This window comes from Sciurus vulgaris (assembly GCF_902686455.1).
Source record: "Sciurus vulgaris genome assembly, chromosome: 14".
Lineage (NCBI taxonomy): Eukaryota > Metazoa > Chordata > Mammalia > Rodentia > Sciuridae > Sciurus > Sciurus vulgaris.
Genome location: NC_136475.1, coordinates 21456806 through 21475794, shown reverse-complemented (window position 1 = coordinate 21475794; position 18989 = coordinate 21456806). Strand labels below are relative to the sequence as shown.

The 18989-nt window shown below is 41.1% G+C and overlaps 1 long non-coding RNA gene across 4 annotated transcripts in view; it reads right to left on the bottom strand.

Moving 5' to 3' along the window:
• The window catches only part of LOC306644347, a 125354-nt gene that overhangs the window by 8373 nt on the left and 97992 nt on the right, over nucleotides 1–18989 (bottom strand). The gene's annotated exons all lie outside the window — the stretch shown is intronic.

The following is an 18989-nucleotide window of genomic DNA, read 5'->3' as shown; positions in this document are numbered from 1 at the left end:
AGCCCACAAGGACCGAGCGCCTTGCTGCCTCCCTACTAAGCCTCACTGCTCTCGCCCGCTGCTCCCACCTGGAGACCCTTCCTATGTTGCGCTGCTTCACTTAAACGCTGGAGACCCGGAGTGGCCTCCTGCGCTGGTCAGCCAGGAGCAGGAAGAAAGCAGCAGGGGTTTCCAGGCGGGAAGTTGAGGAAGAAAGAGAGAGAGAGACGGCGATGAGAAACAAGGCGGCGGGTTTGCCGGTGGCCGTCAGTGGACTCCGACAGTACCTGGAGGCGGCTCCTCTCCACGCGGCCTCCCTCGCCCTGGCGGAGGCTCCTCCTCTCCGTCGCACCTCCTACTCCCCAGGGCGCCTGCTGGCCGGGCATCCTCTTCACCTGGAGTCCGGGTCCTAGGCGAGGTCGCTGCAGCACGCCGCCCGGACAGGACCCTGGAGCCGAGACCACACCCGGCTGTGAGCGGAGTCCCCGCGGAGGACCCGCCCTCGGGAGAACGAGGACAGCGCGGGACCGGGCGGCCGTCGGTGCGGAGGCCACCAGGCGGGCCCGAGGGACAGGCAGCGGGATGGAGCCTGCGAAGGCGGCGGCAGCGCCCTCCCGGGTCCCACCCCGTCCCCAGGCCTGGCGCGGGGGTCTCGGCGCCGAGTCCGTGGCCGCTCCCGCCCGCTCACCTTCCACGCTGCCCGCCGGGACCTGCGAGCGCGGCCCGAACCCACCGCCTGGGCGCAGCTACCGTCCGCGTTCGCCTCGGACGTTAACGGGACCAACGGTCGAAGTCGCGCTCCCAGGGCTCCGCCCCAGGCGTCTCCTCGGTTACAGCTCCGCCGAGGGTCCGCTTCTGCCTCTGCCTTCGTGGGCGTGTCCCACGTGGTCCCTGGTGCGGTGCTGAGACCCATCATTAAGCTTATCTCTGACCTAACTTTCTCCTAATGCAGCGCTGGGGCTGCTTGTCGCAAACCGACTACCACGTATTGGCGAAGAGACGGTGTGGACGCCCGAGGCTCGGGTTCCCATCGGAGCAGCTTGTCAGTCAGGGTGGTGAAACGGCTGCATGCGACAGGTGCCTGGAAGGGCGCCTGCCAATCTGCTGGCTGTGCGGGGACGCCTCCAAGGCCTGTGGCACAGCCAGGTGCTGGGAGGGCTTTCTTGGCATATGTGGTCAGCTCAGCCCCAGCCTCAGGTCGGAAGTGGGACCTTCCCTCAAGCAGGCACGTCTCTCTGGGTAGCACTGCCCAGCGGTGGCCCTGTACTGACATGGATGTGGTAGAAAACAGACACCGTGCCAGGGTGCTGGCACTAAGCACCTAGAGATCCTGCACCAAGAGACAGCCAGGACCCTCACTCCCCAGGCACACCATGAGATTGGCCTTGGAGCGGTCAGAGCTGCTGCTGTGCCCTAGTGGGCCTCCAGTTCCCCGGAATCCCGCCTGCTCTACTGCTCAAGGCGTTGGCTGTCAACCCTGACCTTTTCCACTGATGTTTTCCCTTACACTCCTATCAACTAAGGGAACCGGGAAAGACAACTCAGTTCACTGTAGTTTGAAATGGCCCAAAGGATGCAAAGAGGCAGCACAAGAGTAGGGATCAAATAAATGGTAGCTGATTCCTTTTCCAGGAAAAGGAAAGTCTCAACTAAGAGAAAGGATTATTCCTGCAGAGAGATATGATGGTGCCCTCCCTGATCTCGTCTTTTTGTCTTCTACATGTGTGTGTTTGGCCTGTTGTTGGTTCAGGGATAACACATGCTGTAAGGTATACAGACAGTGAGGTGCAGGACTGCTTTTAATGTTTTGATTTAGACATAATGTTTTTGTCCTTGGATATGGTTGAAGAAACACAGCAGCTCTGATTGCACTAGCATTACATTGCCACTACAGTGGAAGACAGACTGAAGACAAAATTTCTAAGAGAAATAAGGCAGGGGTAAAGACCACCACAGAGGCGTGAAGGTTGCAGTCCATGTCCATCATGATCAGTGAGTCAATAATTCCTTTTGGTAAGTGAGTCAATTAGCAGTGGGGATGTCCTGTTACTTGGTCATTGTATAGAACATTGTGGAAGAAGAGTTTTCCAACTTGCAAAACAAACATCTCTCAATAGTGAGACTGTTTGAAAAAATGTTCACAAGCTGGACAGTCTGCAGTGTGTGAACTTTCCCTGTGGGATTAAAAAATAATCTCAAGGCTTATTTACAAAACTGAGCGCCACCCAAATTTTTCATACTTTTACGATAGTAAATACTCTTAAAAAGAGTGGATAAGTGGTTTGGCATGAGTATTCAACAGTGTTAAAGAAAAGAGTAATTTCTTCTGCCTTATGTCCACAAATACATTATGTTTAATATGAGAGGGCATAATTTATGTATACATGGATACTTAATGGAATCAACTAATTAATGTAAAGAAGGGGGTTTACCAAGATGGCGGCCCTAGAGGGTGGCTGCATTTCATGTTGCTCCAGGACTCAGGATTCAAAAGAGGAGATATTGAGAGACTTGGGACCTACTCAAAGGCAGCCGGGTGAGTCTCTCCCCTTGGGGAGGCCTCCCGGATGGGGCGGTAGTCCCGGAACGCAGGGAACTTTGTGAAGTAGAGCTGCCGGCGAGACACCCCTCCCCTGCTGGAGCAGTGAACTCGGACAACTGGGAGCGCCGTAGAGGAGGCCGCTCAGCACAGCGCTGCGACTTGGAGCCACCACTGGGGCTCCGGGTGGCTGCCCAAGGAGGGGCAGTGAGGAGAGCTGTTTGGACTCAGAGCGACACTCCTGAACACCGGGGCTGCCCAGAGGAGGAGGAAGAGGAGGAGGAGAGAGGAGGAGAGGAGCGGCAGCGGCCACTTGGACTCGGAGCAACTACACCAGAGCTACAGGCAGTTGCCAGAGGAAGAGCTGCGTGGTGAGCTGTTTGGACTCAAGCCACTGCTCCTGAATGCAGGGCCTGCCCTGAGGAGGAGGAGGAGGAACGCGGCGGGACGCTTGGACTTGGAGTGACTGTGCCAGAGCTACAGTGGTTCCCAGAGGAGGAGCTGCGCTGTGAGCTGTTTGGACTCAGAGCCACGCTTCTGAACACCAGGGAACCGGCCCTGGAGGAGGAGGAGAGCACGGTGGGTCGCTTGACTTGAGTGACTGCATTAGAGCTCCAGGAGGGCTGCTCAGAGGAGGAGGTGAGTGGGTGAGTTGTTTGGACTCAAAGTGACCACTCCTTAACACTAGGGGGGCTGCCTGGAGGAGGAGCGCGGTGGGTCGCTTGGTCTCGAACAGCCGCACCAGAGCTCCAGGGGCTGCCCAGAGGAGGCATGCAGCGTATCCTTGGACTCACAGCGACTCAGAGCTGAATACCCGGGGGCTGCCCGGAGGAGAAGGAGGAACAGGGCGGGTCCTTGGACTCAGAGTGACTGCCCAGGGCTACAGGCGGTTGGTGGAGGAGGAGGCACGCAGTGATTGCTTGGTCTCCTAGTGACCGCTTCAGAACACCGGGCGGCGTGTCCCAGAGGAAGAGGCGTGCGGCGGGGTCTCTGGGACTCAGAGTGATTGTATGGGGGCCCCCAGGTGGCTGCTCAGAGGAGGGGCCGCATAGCCAGGTGATTAGGTGCAGAGCAGGGTCCCAGGACCTAGTAGCTTCTTGGTGGAAGAGCCGAACAGAGACACACGTGGGCGGAGCGAAGGTTCCAGGGACTGCGGGCAGATTCTCTGAGGAGAGGCAGCGTAAGGAGACTCGTCTGTGAAGGTTGAGGCTCCCAGGCCCAGGGAGGTATTCCGGCCCCTGGGAACTTGCAGAGAAGGCATCCCGCCCAGGCGGTAGTTGTAGATTGAGGGGAACCTCTATGAGGGGAACTGACCAGTGAGACCTCCCCACCTGGGTTAGTCTCCTGCTGGGGTGAGGTTTTCCCACAAGGACGGTAAAACCAGAGACACAGGCCCAAACAGGCCTTGCCTCAGCCCGCAGCCTAGTTCCCCTTTGGATGACCATTGATCAACAAGTGGAGGCACCTCTGCACACTAACAGGGAAATATACCCCACCTGAAGACCACCACCCCTAGAGAGGCAGCTTCCTTGTGGAGCACTGCACTATCAACTTCCTCCAAGACTTCAGCCCACTGAAGGCTAAGAGGGGATATACTAGAAATCTTCAGGGACATTGTAAGTCAATAGAGGAAATCTGTAATATCTCAGCGGTCCACTGAAACCTGAACAATATGAGAAAACAAGGTAAGAAAATGCTGCAAACAAATCTAGATGTTACATCAATAAAACCCAATGACAGCATGGCAGAAGAAATGACAGAAAAGGAGTTCAGAATGTACATAATTAAAATGATCAGGGAAGCAAACGATGAGATGAAAGAGCAAATGCAGGCACTGAATGATGAGATGAAAGACAAAATGCAGGCATTGAATGATCGCACCAATCAACAGTTAAAAGAGCAAATACAGGAAGCAAAAGATCATTTCAATAAAGAGTTAGAGATATTGAAAAAAAAAAAACAAACAGAAATCCTTGAAATGAAGGAAACAATAAACCAAATTAAGAACTCCATAGAAAGCATATCCAGTAGGATAGAACACCTGGAAGACAGAACCTCAGACATTGAAGACAAAATATTTAACCTTGAAAACAAAGTTGAGCAAACAGAGAAGAATGGTAAGAAATCATGAACAGAATCTCCAAGAACTATGGGATAGCATGAAAAGGCCAAATTTAAGAATTATTGGGATTGAGAAAGGCTTAGAGAAACAAACCAAAGGAATGAACAATCTATTCAATGAAATAATATCAGAAAATTTCCCAAATCTGAAGAATGAAATGGAAAATCAAGTTCAAGAGGCTTATAGGACTCCAAATACACAAAATTACAACAGACCCACACCAAGGCACATTATAATGAAAATACCTAACATACAAAATAAAGACAGAATTTTAAAGGCTGTGAGAGAAAAGAATCAAATTACATTCAGGGAAACCAATAAGAATATCAGCAGATTTTTCAATCCAGACCCTAAAAGCTAGAAGGGCCTGGAACAACATTTTTCAAGCCCTGAAAGAAAATGGATGCCAACCAAGAATCTTATACCCAGCAAAACTTACCTTCAAATTTGACGATGAAATAAATTTTTCCATGATAAACAAAAGCTAAAGAATTTACAAAAGAAAGTCAGCATTACAGAACATTCTCAGCAAAATATTCCATGAGGAAGAGATGAAAAACAAAGAAGCAAATCAGCAAAGGGAGGAATTATCCTAAAGGAATTGTCAAATAAAGGAGGACCCAAGTTGTGTCAAACAAATAAATAAAATTTAAAAAATGAACCAAATGACCGGGAAACCAAATCATTTCTCAATAATAACCCTGAATATTAATGGCCTGAATTCATCAATCAAAAGACATAGACTGGCAGATTGGATTAAAAAGAAAGATCCAACAATATGTTGCCTACAAGAGACTCACCTCATAGAAAAAGATACCCATAGACTAAAGGTGAAAGGATGGGGAAAAACATACCATGCACATGGACTCAGAAAAAAGCTGGAGTATCCATCCTCATTTCAGATAATGTGGACTTCAAGACAAAGTTAGTCAGAAGGGATAAAGAAGGACTTTTCATACTGCTTAAGGGAAGCATAAATCAGCAAGATATAACAATCATAAACATCTATGCCCCAAACAGTGGGTCATCCATGTATGTCAAACAAATCCTTCTCAATTTCAGAAACCAAATACACCATAACACAATAATACTAGGTGATTTTAATGCCTCTCTCACCACTGGACAGATCTTCCAAACAAAAATTGAACAAAGAAACCATAGATCTCAATAACACAATGAATAATTTAGACTTAACAGACATTTATAGAGTATACCATCCAACCAAGAGCGAATACACTTTCTTCTCAGCAGCACATGGATCCTTCTTTAAAATAGACCATATATTATGCCACAAAGATAATGTTAGCAAATACAAGAAGATAGAGACACTACCTTGCATTCTATCAGATCATAATGGATTAAAGTTAGAAATAAATGAAAGAGTAAAAAACAGAAACTACTCCAACACCTGGAGATTAAACAATATGCTCTTATATGATGAATGGATAACAGAAGGTATTAGGAAGGAAATTTAAAAATTCTTAGAGGTAAATGAGAACAGAGAAACATATCAAAATCTCTGGGACACTATGAAAGCAGTATTTAGAGGAAAATTTATTTCATGGAGTGCTTTTAATAAAAGAAGTAAAAGTCAACAAATAAACGACCTAACACTATGGCTCAAAGCCCTAGAAAAAGAAGAGACCAGCACCAAAAGTAGTAGAAGACAGGAAATAGTTAAAAATCAGAGCTGAAATCAATGAAATTGAAACAAAAGAAACAATACAAAAAATTGACAAAATAAATAGTTAGTTCTTCGAAAAAATAAAATTGATAAACCTTTAGCCACACTAACAAAGAGAAGACGAGAGAAAACCCAAATCACTAAAATTCGGAATGAACAAGGAAATATCACAACAGACACGATTGAAATACAAAACATAATAGGAAGCTATTTTGAAAATCTATACTCCAACAAAATAGAAAATTTCAAAGACATCAACAGGTTTCTAAAGACATATGAATTGCCTAAACTGAACACAATTTAAATAGACCAATTTCAAGTACTGAAATAGAAGAGGTCATCAAAAGCCTACCAACAAAGAAAAGTCCAGGACCACATGGGTTCTCAGCAGAGTTCTACAAAACTTTTAAAGAAGAGCTCTTTCTAATACTTCTCAAAGTATTCCATAAAATAGAAGAGGAGGGAACCCTCCCAAACTCATTCTATGAAGCCAATATCACACTGATACCTAAACCAGACAGAGACTCATCAAGGAAAGAAAATTTCAGACCAATATCCTTAATGAACATCGACGCAAAAATTCTCAACAAAATTTTAGCAAATCGCATACAAAACGTATTAAAAAGATAGTGTACCATGATCAAGTGGGTTTCATCCCAGGGATGCAAGGTTGGTTCAACATCAGGAAATCAATAAATGTAATTCACCATTTCAATAGACTTAAAGTCAAGAATCACATGATAATTTCAATAGATGCAGAAAAAGCATTTGATAAAATACAGCACCCCTTCATGCTCAAAACACTAGAAAAAATAGGAATAGTGGGAACATTCCTTAACATTGTAAAGGCCATCTATGCTAAGCCCATGGCTAATATCATTCTAAATGGTGAAAAACTGAAAGCATTCCCCCTAAAAACTGGAACAAGGCAGGGATGCCCTCTTTCACCACTTCTATTCAATATCATCCTTGAGACTCTAGCCAGAGCAATTAGACAAACCAAGAAATTAAAGGGATACGAATTGGAAAAGAAGAACTCAAACTATCCCTATTTGCTGATGATATGATTATATACTTAGAGGAACCAGGAAATTCTACCAGAAAACTTTTAGAAGTCATAAGTGAATTCAGTAAAGTAGCAGGATATAAGATCAATGCACATAAATCTAATGCATTTTTATACATAAGTGATGAATCTTTGGAAAGAATATTTAGGAAAACTACCCCATTCACAATAGCCTCAAAAAAAATAAAATACTTGGGAATCAATCTCACAAAAGAAGTGAAAGACCTCTACAATGAGAACTACAGAACACTAAAGAAATTAAAGAAAATCTTAGAAGATGGAAACATCTCCCATGTTCTTGGATAGGAAGAATTAATGTTGTCAAAATGGCCATACTACTTAAAGTGCTATACATATTCAATGCAATTCCAATTAAAATCCCAATGATGTACCTTACAGAAATAGAGCAAGCAATTATGAAATTCGTCTGGAAGAATAAGAAACCCAGAATAGCTAAAGCAATCCTTAGCAGGAAGAGTGAAACAGGGGGTATTGCAATACCAGATCTTCAACTCTACTACAAAGCAATAGTAACAAAAACGGCATGGTATTGGTACCAAAATAGAAAGGTAGATCAATGGTACAGAATAGAGGACACGGACACAAACCCAAATAAATACAATTTTCTCATACTAGACAAAGGGGCCAAAAATATGCAATGGAGAAAAGATAGCCTCTTTAACAAATGGTGCTGGGAGAATTGGAAATCCATATGCAACAGAATGAAACTAAACCCATATCTCTCACCATGCACGAAACTCAACTCAAAATGGATTAAGGACCTCGGAATCAGACCAGACACCCTGCAGATTAGAGAAGAAAAAGTAGGTCCAGATCTTCAACATGTCGGCTTAGGACCAGACTTCCTTAACAGGACTCCCATAGCACAACAAATAAAAGCAAGAATCAATAACTGGGATAGATTCAAACTAAATAGCTTTCTCTCAGCAAAGGAAACTATCAGCAATGCGAAGAAAGAGCCTACAGAGTGGGAGAAAACTTTGCCAATCATACTTCAGATAGAGCACTAATCTCCAGAATCTATAAAGAACTCAAAAAACTCTACACCGAGAATACAAATAATCCAGTTGACAAATGGACTAAAGAAATGAATAGACACTTCACAGAAGAAGATCTACAAGCAATCAACAAACATATGGAAAAATGTTCAACATCTCTAGTAATAAGAGAAATGCAAATCAAAACCACCCTAAGATTCCATCTCACTCCAATTAGAATGGCGATTATCAAGAATACAAGCAACAACAGGTGTTGGCAAGGATGTGGGGAGAAAGGTACACTCATACATTGCTGGTGGGGATGCAAATAAGTGCAGACACTCTGGAAAGCAGTGTGGAGATTCCTTAGAAAACTTGGAATGGACCCACCATTTGACCCAGCTATCCCACTCCTTGGCCTATACCCAAAGGACTTAAAATCAGCATACTACAGAGATACAGCCACATCAATGTTCATAGCTGCTCAATTCACCATAGCCAGATTGTGGAACCAACCTAGATGTCCTTCAATTGATGAATGGATAAAGAAACTGTGGTATATATATACAGTGGAATATTATTCAGCCATAAAGAATGATAAAATTATAGCATTTGCAGGCAAATGGATGAAACTGGAGAATATCATGCTTAGTGAGATAAGCCAATCTCAAGGAAATCAAAGGACGAATGATATCGCTAATAAGTGGATGATGACGACACATAATGGGGGGAGGGAGAAGTTAGTGTTAGGGTTAGAGTTAGTGTTAGGGAGAGGGGCAAGTATGAAGGAAGGAAGGACTATATAGAGGGAAAAGAGGGGTGGGAGGGGTGGGGGGAAGGGGAAAAACAGGATGAATTAAACAACATTACTCTATGTAAATTTATGATTACACAAATGGTATGCCTTTACGCCATGTACAGAGAAACAACATGTATCCCATTTGTTTACAATTTGAAAAAAAGGTAAAGAAGGATAATCTGAACAGAAGTGAAGATCACTAGTCAACATTTTCCAGGTTTTGAGAAAGGTTAGAAGTGAAACGTCAGGGCTATATTTCTATCTGTTCATATAAAGGACATTATGTCATTGTTTCCCTTCACTGTGGGTTTTGCCCTTTGCATTAGTCATGTCTCTTCAGGCTCCTTTACCTGGACATTTCCACAGCCTTTCTTGGTCTTTCATAAAATTAACATTTTTGAAAGCTATTGTCCTCTTCACCGTTTTTTTCCCCAATTGACCTGCTGTAGATGAACTTTCCTTTTGGCTTACAGATCTTTGAATTCCAATGTACATTGAGATGCATGCAACGAGCAGCACAATAAGGTTACAGAAAAAGTTATTGCCCAAACTCTACAACAATCCACCATTGTAGCCACACGCCTGTTGTTTGCATAATCTCTGGCAAACATGATTTATTCTTCTTTACAATAGTTTTGAACAGACATTAATAAAAACACCATGTAAACTTTTGAGATTGTTTTCTTTCACTGAGCACAGTGCCTTTAGGATTTATTCAAGATGTTACACTTATCAGTAATTTGTTCCTTTTGATTGCTGTCTGGTACTCGTATGAATGTATCACCCTTTGTTTTCCCATTCAACAGTTGAAGGACTTGGGAATTTGTTTCCATCTTGGGGTGATTATGAAGACAGCCATCTGAACATTCATGTGTAGGCTTTTGTGTGAGCCTAAGTTCTTATTTGTCTAGGATAAGTAGCTAGGAGTGAGATTTGTTTGTTTCAATGATGGGTATATGTTTGTTTTATTAAGAAATTGCCAAGTGATCATCCTGATCCTTACTCGGGCTGCAGCTGAGAGGAGATGATCTCTTTGTGGGAGGCTGCTATTAGTGACCAGCTGCTCGAGCAAGGTGCACAAACCACAAGTTGACACAGGCAATCAATAGTCTATTTGAGTTGATTTTTGAAGAACATCACCACAGACAGGAAGGAGAGAGAGGAGGAGAGAGAGAGAGAGAGAGAGAGGCGAGAGGAGAGAGGAGAGGGGAGAGAGAGAGAGAGAGAGGAGAGAGAGAGAGAGAGAGAGAGAGAGAGAGAACTTCCGTCACCAAGACAGAATATAAACCCTAAGGGCAAACTGCCAAGGGAGCCACCTCCTCCAGCCACACCCTACTGCCTACAGGTTGCCAGCCAGTTAGTCCCTGTCAGTGGACTGATGCACTAGTCAGGTTAAGGCTCTCATAACTTGCTCTGTCTCACAGGTGAACTTGCCAGCTAAACCATAACACCTGGGAAGCCACCTTAAGTTTGTACCTTACTATTTCTCATATGACATTTTCCTGGACTGTCAGCCTTCAGGCCTTTTTCTAGTTTCACAGATTGGAAATCTCACTTTTTAAATGGTGCATCCTACTGAACACAGTACTCCATAGGGAAATCAGGTATTTTATGTTCATATGTGCATTGAACAGATATATTTTTGATGTCCTACTAGGTGCCAGGTACTGTTCAACATTCTAGGATACAGCACAGGTCTGGGGCTTCCCTATTATCTAGCTTACTTTTTTATGTGTATCCTAAATTAAATAAGCTTTGAGGCAGGGATGTAGGGAATGTGTGTGTGTGTGTGTGTAGTATGTGTGTGAAGTGTTCACAGCTCACAGGTTACCTTTAACTATTGTTGGGAGAGTCAAAGGTAAGTGAAACAAACTCTTCCTCAGGGAAAAGAGGGGCAAATAGGGCACATACTCACACCTTACTAATTTATAGGATATTTCCTATGTACTGCGATGAGGTGATATTCCATGTGTCTCTTGGTTTCTACACCTCTTAAAAGAAATCTGCATTTGTTTCTAGAGTTGTGTTTCTTAAAGAATGTGTTATGGGCAACTTCAAAGGATAATGTCTCACTTAACAAAATGGCAGGCATGCTTAATGACCAATATAAAAGTTGTGGGCTGAAGTTGTGGCTTCAGCGGTAGGGTGCTTGCTTAGCTTGCATGAGGCAGTGGTTTGATTCTCATCACCGCACAGAAATACATGAAATAATGGTCCATTGATGACTAAAAATACTTTTTCAAAAACCTGGGGATTTTTATCCTCAGGGTCCTGTTTGTACACACACTACAACTAACAGATTTATACCAGGCATTGTGGTGCACAGCTTTATTCCCAGTGACTTGGGATGCTGAGGCAGGGGGAATCATGAGTTCAAAGACAACCTTAGCAAGTTAGTGAGGCCCTGAGCAACTTAGTGAGACTGTAACTGTAAATAAAAAACGAAAAGGCCTAGGTGGTTATGTACCCCTGGGTTCAATCCCTGATACCAATTAAAAAAGAAAAAAAAAAGTATTAAGCTTCACGTTGTTCATGGAATTGGCTTTTAGGGATATACCTCTTTGTTTTCTTGTGTTCTGATTTGTTGTACATGACAGTAGAGAGGATTTATACATTTTTAGAGTTCATACATAAATGGAGCGTACTCTCTCATTGGCACATTATAGTTACACATAATGAGGGCATTGTTGTTGCATATTTGAACATGCACATAACGTGACAAAGTGATTTGAACACTATCACTCCCTTTCTCTCTGTGCTTCCACTCTCCTTCCACACACCTGATCTCTTTCCTCTGCTGATCTTCCTTTGATTTTCATGATTCCACCCTGCTACACACACACTTTCTTTCCTTTTTCCTCTTTAGCTTCCACAAATGAGAGAAAACATAGACCCTTGACCTTCTAAGTTTGGCTTATTGCTATTTACATAATGGTCTCTAGATTCATCTATGACATTGTTTCATTTTTATTTTGGTTGGATACAACTTCATTGATCTTATATGCCACATTTCTTTTTCTATTTTTTTATTTTTATTATATAATTTATTGTATTGTAAACAATGGGATACATGTTGTTTCTGTTTGTACATGGAGTAACCGCATACTATTTGTGTAATCATATATTTCCATAGGGTAAATGATGTTTGATTCATTCTTTCATTTTTCCTTTGCCCCCACTCCTCCCACCCCTCTTTCCCCTCTAAACAGTCCCTCCTTTCTCCATTCTTATCCCCTCCCACACCCTATTATGGGTCATCATCCGCTTATCAGCGAAATCATTCGTCCTTTGGTTTTTGAGATTGGCTTTTCTCACTTAGCATGATATTCTCCAATTCATCCATTTGCCTTCAATCCATAATTTTATTCTTCTTTATAGCTGAGTAATATTGCATTGTATATATATATTCCACAGTTTCTTTATCCATTCATCAACTGAAGGACATCTAGGTTGATTCCACTGTCTGGCTATTGATGAATTGAGCAGCTATGAACATTGATGTGGCTGCATCTCTGTCGTATGCTGATTTTAGGTCCTTTGGGTATAGGCCAAGGAGTGGGATAGCTGGGTCAAATGGTGGGTCCATTCCAAGTTTTCTAAGGAATCTCCACACTGCGTTCCAGAGTGGCTGCACTAATTTGAATCCCCACCAGAAATGTACGAATGTACCTTTTCCCCCACATTCTCTCCAACACCTGTTGTTGCTTATATTCTTGATAATCGCCATTCTAATTGGGGTGAGATGGAATCTAGTGTAGTTTTGATTTGCATTTCTCTTATTACTAAAGATGGTGAACATTTTTTCATATGTTGGTTGATTTTGTGTAGATCTTCTGTGAAGCACCTGTTCATTTTCTTAGCCCATTTGTTGATTGGTTATTTGTATTCTTGGTGTAGAGTTTTTTGAGTTCTTTATATATTCAGCAATTAGGGCTCCATCTGAACTATGAGTGGCAAATATTTTTCTCCCACTCTGCAGGCTCTCTCTTTGCATTGCTGATAGTTTCCTTTGCTGAGAGAAAGCTATTCAAATTTGAATCTATCCCAGTTATTGATTCTTGCTTTTATTTCTTGTGCTATGGGAGTCCTGTTAAGGAAGTCTGATCCTAAGCCAACATGGTGAAGATTTGGACCTGCTTTTTCTTCTATAAGATGCAGGGTCTCTGGTCTGATTTCAAGGTCCTTGATCCATTGTGAGTTGAGTTTTGTGCAGGGTGAGAGATAGGGGTTTAGTTTCATTCTGTTGCATATGGATTTCCAGTTTTCCCAGCACCATTTGTTGAAGAGGCTCTCTTTTCTCCATTGCATATTTTGGCACATTTGTCTAGTATGAGAAAATTGTATTTATTTGGGTTTGTGTCCATGTCCTTTATTCTGTACCATTGATCTTGCTGTCTATTTTGTACCTGTACCATGCTGCTTTTGTTACCATTGCTTTGTAGTATAGTTGATGTTCGGGTATTGTGATACCCCCTGTTTCATTCTTCCTGCTAACGATTGCTTTAGCTATTTGGGTTTCTTATTCTTCCAGATGAATTTCATGATTGCTTGCTCTATTTCTGTACATTGGGATTTTAATTGGAATTGCATTGAATCTGTATAGCACTTTTGGTAGTATGGCCATTTTGACAATATTAATTCTGCCTATCCAAGAACATGGGAGATCTTTCCATCTTCAAGGAAAGATTAATTAATTTCTTAATTTCTTTCTTCAGTGTTTTGTAGTTTTCCTTGTAGAGATCTTTTACCTCTTTGGTTAGATTGATACCCAAATTTTTTTTTTTTTGAGGCTATTGCAAATGGAGTTGTTTTCCTAATTTCCCTTTCAGCTGTTTCATCACTTGCATATAAAAATGCTTGTAGATTTATGCGTGTTGATTTTATAGCCTGCTATTTTGCTGAATTCATTGATGAAGTCTAGAAGTTTTCTGAGGAGGTTTTTGGATCCTCTAAATATAGAATCATGTCATCCCCAAAGTAGTGACAGTTTAAGTTCCTCTTTTCCATTCGTATCCCTTTAATTTCTTAAATGAATTAATTGCCTAATTGCTCCGGCTAGAGTTTGGAGGACAATGTTGAATAGAAGTGGTGAAAGAGGACATCTCTGTCTTGTTTCCCGATGTTAAGGAATGGTTTCAGTTTTTCTCCATAGAATGATGTTGGCCATGGGCTTAGCATAAATAGCCTTTACAATGTTCAGGTATGTTCCTACTATCCCTATTTTTTCTAGTGTTTTGAGCATGAAAGGGTTTTGTATTTTGCGAAACGATTTTTCTGCATCTTTTGAAATAACCATATGATTCTTATCCTTAAGTATGTTGACATGATGGATTATGTTTATTGATTTACGGATGCTAAACCATCCTTGAATTCCAGGGATGAATCCCACTTGAATCGTGGTGCTGATTTTCTTAATATGTTTTTTGATATGGTTTTACCAATATTTTGTTAAGGACCTATGCATCTATATTCATCAAGGATATTGGTCTAAAATTTGCTTTCCTTGATGTGTTCTTTTCCTGGTTTGAGTATGAGTGTGATATTAGCTTCACAGAATGTGTTCAGTAGGGTACTCTCCTTTTCTATTTCCTGGAATACTTTGAGAAGTATTGGAATGAGTTCTTCTTTGAAGGTCTTGTAGAACTCAGCTGCGAATATGCCTGGTCATGGGCTTTTCCTGGATGTAGGTTTTTAATAGCTTCTTCTATTTCATTGCTTGATATTGATCTGTTTAAATTGTGTGTGTCCGCTGGTTCAGTTTGGGAGGAGCATATGTCTCTAGAAGGGATATACTCTTACCCTGATTGCTGCGATGTTTATGAATTAAAAAATACTTTGTCTCAAAGTGCTGATGTCTTCTACTACCATCCAAGAGATGATGGCAGTCTTGCTTAACTTGTGAATAAGATAAAGTCTCAAAACCCTCAACCCTTGACAAATGCCACTCAAATCCCCTCTGCCTCACATTCTGCCCCTCATGCAGCCTGGAGTATTGGGCAGACTTTGACTTTGTAGGCAGGAACAACCTGATAACATGTTGCTATGCCTGTGTTGTTGTACTTCTTTCTTCCTGACCTGGGATTTCTACAATATTCCCTTGCAGCCAGAATCTGCTCAGCTTGCATGCATGCACAGCTGGTGTTGCAGAGGAGACCAGCTGTGGAGCCAGAGCCAAGCAGACATGTATGTTCCTGGCCCAGAATCTTATGTTCTTGCTTGAGAGGTTCCAGGCAACAGGAGACTTAGTGAAAGAAAGAAGTATTTTGGAAGGGATAGAGCAAGAGAAAATTTGGACACCCCCCAAGAGAAAGAGTGGATCCACATAGGAAAAGAGGTACATAGGAAAGTTTCCAGCAAGTCCCAGTAAGGTCCACCTCAACTTCGGACAGACAGTAGGATTGCATCAGACTTCCTATCCCCACTGGACATAGCTTGGAGAGTCAACGAGTGAGAAATGAAAAGGCTACAAAGAGGCAGCAAGTTTCCCTCTGAAAATAGAAGACAGTCCTGGTCTCGACTGCATAAATTTTAGAAAGTCTTAATAACTGAAAAGCAGGGGACATGGAGAATTCTGTGCAACTTGATAGTTTCACAAAGTGGGCCAAGAAAATGATAAAGGAATGTGTGTCCAGCATGGCCATTGAGTCAGCTTTGTTGCTGAGGGTATTCTTGGTTTTGTTTTGCCTCAACTTTGTGAGTTTGGCTTCCCCTATTTTTATTTGTGAATTATAATTATAAATTTTAGTGGCATTCATTGTTACATACTCTTCCATGCACATGATATAACAATGTAATTTGGTCAATATTCCTCTCTGGTATTTCCCTTTTCCCTCCCCTATCCCTTCCCCTGGGCCCTGACTTCTATTCGACTAGTCTTCCTTCCTCTCTCTTGAGATCCCCTGCCCCTGTATTTTTCATTTCCTTTTTTTTTTTTTTTTTCTCTCTCTCTATCTTCTACATATGAGAGAAAAACATATGACCCTTGATTCTCTGAGTCTGGTTTACTTATCCTTACAAGGCTTTCAACTTCTATTCATTTTCCTGCAAGTGACACAATTTCATTCTTCTTTACTGCTAAATAAAACTCCACTGTGTATATATACCACATTTTCTTTATCTACTTATCATCGATAGATATATCAGCTTATTCCATAATTTGCTTATCATGAAACTGTGCTTCTGTAAACGTGGCATGTATGCAATGAAAATTGTGCTCACTTTAATTCCTTAGAATAAATAACCAAGGGGTCCTTTAGCTAGGGTCACATAGTGGGTTCATTCTTCTTTGAGTGCATCCCACTGATTTCCACAGCAATTATACTATTAACATTTGCATCAACAGGATAGAAGCGTTCCTTTCCCCCACATCCTCTCCAGCATTTATTTTTGTTTGTATGCTTGATGAAATCTCAGTGTGGTTTTGATTGCAAATGGCAAATCAAATCTAATCAAATTAATTGCAAAAGATATTGAGCTTTTATATACATTTTTTGGCCATTTGTATTTCTAATTTTGAGAAGTATGTGTTTTAGCTCATTTGCCCATTTATTGATTGGTTTATTTAGTTATTTGGTGGTAAATTTTGGAGTTCTTTATATATTCTGAATACTAATCCTCTGTCATATATTTCTGGATATTTATATGATAAAACCATCCTTACATCCTTGGAATGAAACCAATTTGGTCATGATATCAATCTTCTTCATATGTCACTGAATATGTTTGCTATTATTTTATTGAGAATTTTGACATCTAATTCCATCAGGACATTGATCTATAGTTTTCATTCCTTGATGTGTCCTGGAAGAATTTAACAGAAAATCCATCTAGACCTGGGTTTTCTTTGTTAGGCTTTTATTACTGCTTCTATCTCATTACTAGTTACTGGTCTGTTTAGGTTTTTCTATGTCCTCTTCATTGAATTTTGGCAGGTTATATATGTCTACAAATGTATTTACATCTAAGTTTTCCAACTGACTAGAGTATCAATTTTCAAAGTAGTCGCTAATGATTCTCTGGATTCCTGTGATGTCTGTGGTGATTTCTTCTTTCTCATCTCTTCGTTCTTGAATGTGGTTGCTGGTGTTCTCTCTTTCTCTCTCTCTCTCTCTCTCTCTCTCTCTCTCTCTCTCTCTCTCTCTCTCCATCTTTCTCTTTATTTGACTAAGGTTTTATAGTTGTCTGTGCAGAGAAACAACTCTGTATTTCATTTATTTCCTTACAATTTTTAAAATTCCTCTATTTCATTGATTTTTGGGCTCTGATTTTAATTCCATCCTTCTACTGGGTTTTTAATTGGTTTGTTGTTGTTTTCCTCGAAACTTGAGATCCTTTTGGGGTCTTCAGATTTTTTTATGTTGGCACTCATAGATATAATTATCCTCTTAGAACCACCTTCCTTGGGTCCTAGAAGTTCTGGAATGTTACATCACTATTACTGTTTGATTCTAATTTTAAAAAAATTTTCACAGATTTCCTCTGTTTCCCATTCTCTATTCAAAGTGTATTGTTCAATCTTCATGTGTTTTTATAGCTTCTGTAGTTTTTTGGGGTGTTGATCTCTAATTTCATTGCATTATCTGATGGAATGCTAGAAATTGTATCAGTTCTTCTGTATTTACTAAGAGTTATTTTTGTAGCCTAAAATATGTCTGGTTTTGGAGAGGTTTCCATGAGCATCTGAAAAGAAAGTGAATTCAGCTGTTGTTGGATAAAATATTCCATACATGTCTGTTCAGTCTATTTGAGTTATAATTTTTGAGTCTGAGCGGTCTTCCTGAATTTCTGTCTGAATGACCTATCTATTAAAGCAGGGCTGTGTTGAAATCACTCGATACTGTAATGAGGTCTGAGTCTTCTTTAGGTTGCATCGTGTCTGCTTTATGTGTATTAAATACACCAACATTTGGGGCATAAATATTTACTATTGTTATATCTTCTTGTTGGATTGTTCCCTTTATCATTATGAAGTGACCTTCTTTGTCTCTTCTAATTAATTTGGATATGAGAATCAGTATTCCTGCTTCCTTGAAGACTCCATGAGTAGCTATTCCTGCTTGTTGGGGGCTCCATTTGATCGGCCTATCAATCAATTTCCATTCTTTCACTTTGAGCCTTATGACGTTTATGCCTGTGAGGTAATTTTGTGCAAACAAAATATAGTTGGCTCTTATTTTTTTTTTTTAAATAGTGTTTTATTAACTACCACACTGTTATAATACACTTTAAACGTACAATAAGGTAGCCTTTAAATCTGAGGTGGTCTTAAAGATAACAAATGAACAGAATTTCAAATTTTTGAAATAGGTGAACTGCTGCAGTTATAGGTATACATTTAGGAAAATTGTATAGCTCTTACAAGACCAGCAATGTAACTTTATTTTGTACATTTTTAATTGAAAATATAAACAATAATTAAAAAAGAAAAAGAAAATACAGCATAATAAAAAAACATACGTTTCTCAATTAAATGTATTGAATACATATAAATTTTAAGGGAAGAAGCAAAAAAGGAAAATGGTTGATATTTAAGTGCAGACTGACTACCTAGACAAAAAAAAAAAAAAAAACTTAAAAAAATACCATAAAACCTCTAGTTTTCTATGACTAATATCCATATGGTTGGAGTATCGTCACTATGGAAGTGATTTTGTTATGTTTGCATATGTTTATACTTTACTGGTAATTTACATGATGGCTTTTAAGGCCCTGGCAGACATGGTTTTTAGAAACAAGATTGGATAAAAATCACTGCTAAGACGCAATACACCTTATTTTTTTGGTCCTCTAATATTCAAGAAAA